This window comes from Cannabis sativa, unplaced genomic scaffold, assembly GCF_029168945.1.
Source record: "Cannabis sativa cultivar Pink pepper isolate KNU-18-1 unplaced genomic scaffold, ASM2916894v1 Contig4, whole genome shotgun sequence".
In the NCBI taxonomy this organism is placed as follows: Eukaryota; Viridiplantae; Streptophyta; class Magnoliopsida; order Rosales; family Cannabaceae; genus Cannabis; species Cannabis sativa.
Window position 1 is genome coordinate 456,412 of NW_026870040.1, and position 3,691 is coordinate 460,102.

The window sequence follows — 3,691 nt, forward strand, 5'->3', positions numbered from 1 at the left end:
AATGGACCAACCCATAACGTTCACAGAAGAAGACGCCAAGACGGTGCGATTTCCTCACCACGACCCGCTGGTCATAGAGACCCCCATTGCAAATAAAGTGGTGGCTAGGGTCTTGATTGACAATGGGAGTTCCGTGAACCTGCTCTTCAAAGAAGCCTTCACTGCGATAGGGCTGACCGACCGGGACCTCTCGCCTAGTGGGTCGCAGCTCACGGGGTTTAACGGGACGACGCTAATCCCAATGGGAAAAGTAAGGCTCCCGGTTACCCTGTGTCTGGATACCCCCCAGAGCACATTTAAATATTGCACCTTCGTGGTGGTAGACTGTCCAACAGCCTACAACGCGATCCTTGGCCGGCCGGCCCTAGTGGACTTTGGTGCAATTACTTCAATCCGACACTTGTGCCTAAAATTCCCTACCCGTGAGGCCGAGCCTGAACTGTGAGGGGAAATCAAGGAGAAGCCAGGCAGTGTTACAATGTTGCCACCCGCCTACCTGTACTTATGGTCCGGGAGTCTCCTGAGACAGAGAAGGCTGAAGAGGATGAGTTGGATCCTCGCATAGGATCCGAAAGGGTCGTGGAACCAATGGAGGACGTCGAAGAAATACCAGTGTGCGACGACGACTCCACTAAAGTACTCCGGATAGGGAAAAGCCTGGATCCGGAGGAAAAAGACAAAATAATAAAAACACTGAAGGGCGCCATCGACATCTTTGCATGGCGCCAAGAAGACATGACCGGCATAAGCCCTCATGTCATCACCCATGTACTCAATGTCAACCCGGACATGCCCCCTGTACAGCAAAAGAGACGCCCGCTCGACTCGGTGAAAGCTGAGGCCTTAGAGAAAGAGGTGGACAAACTTTTGTCCAGTGGCATGATCCGCGACGTGTACTATTCGGAATGGCTGGCCAATCCGGTCCTGGTGCCCAAGCCGAACGGGACTTGGCGAGTTTGCATAGATTTCACAGATCTAAACAAAGCCTGCCCAAAGGACTGCTTCCCGCTACCCAGGATCGACCAGATGGTAGACGCCACGTCCGGATTTAAACTGCTGTCTTTCATGGATGCCTATGCTGGGTACAACCAAATAAAAATGCATACGGCAGACCAGGAGTGCACTAGCTTCAGGACCGATAAGGGGGTATACTGCTACCTAGTCATGCCTTTCGGAATGAAAAACGCCGGAGCAACCTATCAAAGAATGGTTAACCGAATGTTTAAAAGCCTCCTGGGACGAAACATGGAGGTATATGTAGACGACATGCTCGTCAAATCCAAAGCATGCAACAGTCATGCAAGCGACTTAGAAGAATGTTTCGAAGTCGTCCGGAGATACGGTATGAAGCTCAACCCGAAAAAGTGCACCTTTGGGGTCAAGTCAGGAAAATTCCTGGGCTTCATAGTCAGCCAAAGGGGGATCGAAGCAAACCCAGAGAAAATCCAAGCTCTCCTGGACATGCCATCCCCCAAGAAGCATAAAGACGTGCAGAGCTTGACCGGAAAGGTAGCCGCACTGAGCCGCTTTATCTCACGATCCACGGACAAATGCATACCCTTCTTCAACGTACTGAAGAAATGCCAAAAGTTTGAATGGTCGGATGAATGCGAGGAGGCATTCAAGAGGTTAAAAGACCACATGGCCAAACCTCCTATCCTATCAAAACCCGTCCTTGGAGAAGACTTGTTCCTTTACTTGGCCGTCTCCGAGCACGCGGTCAGCGCTGCCCTGGTCCGGGAGGAAGAAAAAATTCAGCACCTCGTGTACTATGTCAGTAAGCGCATGATAGGGGCCGAGACAAGGTACCCGGTCATTGAAAAATTAGTATTCTGCCTCCTGATGGCATCAAGGAAGCTGAGGCCATACTTCCAAGCCCATCCGATCAAAATCTTAACCAATCATCCGCTCCGGCAAGTTCTCCAGAAGCCTGAAGCATCCGGAAGACTCCTCAAGTGGGCAATGGAGCTAAGTCAATTTGACTTACACTACGTACCCCGGATCTCCATAAAAGGCCAAGCCTTGGCAGACTTCATTACCGAATGCAATGAAGCCGAGGCAACAGCTAATACGCCGGTACCACCAATCCCCACCTGGAGGGTGTTTGTAGACGGAGCTTCTAATGAGAACGGTTCGGGAGCCGGAGTGGCTATGATATCACCAACTGGATTACGGCTCCAGGCAGCACTCCGATTTAACTTCACAGCTTCAAACAATGAAGCCGAATACGAAGCTTTGATAGCAGGACTGAAATTGGAAAAAGCTGTAGGAGCCAAAAGAGTGGAAGTCTACAGTGACTCTCAACTGGTCGTAAACTAGGTATCCGGAGAATACCAAACTCGCGGCTAGAGGATGGCCGCATACGTAACAATAGTCCGAGAACTGCTCCACGAGTTCACAGACTATAAAATAGAAAGAATTCCCCGAGAAAAGAACGCTCACGCGGACTGTCTGGCTAAGTTAGCCTCGGACAGCGAAATCGAAGAGCTGGGGGTTGTACCAGTGGAACGCTTGGCAGAGCCAAGCATCAAAATAAAAAAGACCACACTAACGGTTGGGCAAGAACTCAGCTGGATGGTCCCCATCATAAAATACATAACCACAGGTGAGTTGCCCCACGAGAGGGCGCTGTCTCGAAAGATTCAGTATCAGGCTCATCGTTATGTAATGATGGACCAAATTCTCTACCGGAGAGGACTCAGCATGCCTTATTTAAGGTGTGTATCGGACCCTGAAGCTAGACAAATCATGCTAGAGGTCCATGAAGGGTTCTGTGGAGATCATACGGGAGGACCCAGCCTCTCAAAGAAAATATTGAGGCAAGGGTACTTCTGGCCAACAATGAAAAAAGATTGTATAGACTATGTTCAAAAGTGTGACTCGTGCCAAAGGTACGCGAACATACCGAGAGCCCCTCCAAACGAGATCACCCTGATGACCAGCCCCTGGCCCTTCGCGGTCTGGGGAATAGATCTCATCGGGTCTCTACCTACGGGGAAAGGAGGGGTAAAGTATGCAATAGTAGCAGTAGACTACTTCACCAAATGGACAGAGGCTGAGCCTATGAAGACAATAACTGCTAAGAAGCCGTTGGACTTTGTTATCAAAAACATAGTGTGTCGATACGGCTTGCCTCACAAAATAGTCTCAGACAATGGAAAGCAATTTGATTGCGAGGAATTTACCGACTTCTGCAACCAACACGGAGTAGTGAAAAGCTTCTCCGCGGTAGCCAGGCCTCAAACAAACGGCCAGGCGGAAGCGGTCAATAAAATCCTAAAGGTCACCTTAAAAAAGAAGGCCGCCGGCTCCGTAAAAATAACTGGCCTGAAGAATTGCCAAGGGTATTGTGGGCCTACCGGACGACCCCCAGAACCACAACCGGCCACTCGCCCTTCTCAATGGCGTACGGTTGCGAAGCAATGGTCCCGGTAGAAACATTATTCCCATCCCACAGGAGGACGACTTACGATCCTGCCACTAATCAGGCACTGCTCCAAGAAGCTTTGGATCAAGTCGAGGAACTCCGGGATGAGTCTCAAATACGGATGGCTGCTTATCAAAAGAAGGTGACCAAGTATTTTAACTCCAAGGTTAAAAACAGAAAATTCGCTATTGGGGATATGGTCCTAAGAAGGGTTTTCCCAGCCACCCAAGAACCCGGAGTGGGGGTACTTGGACCAAATTGGGA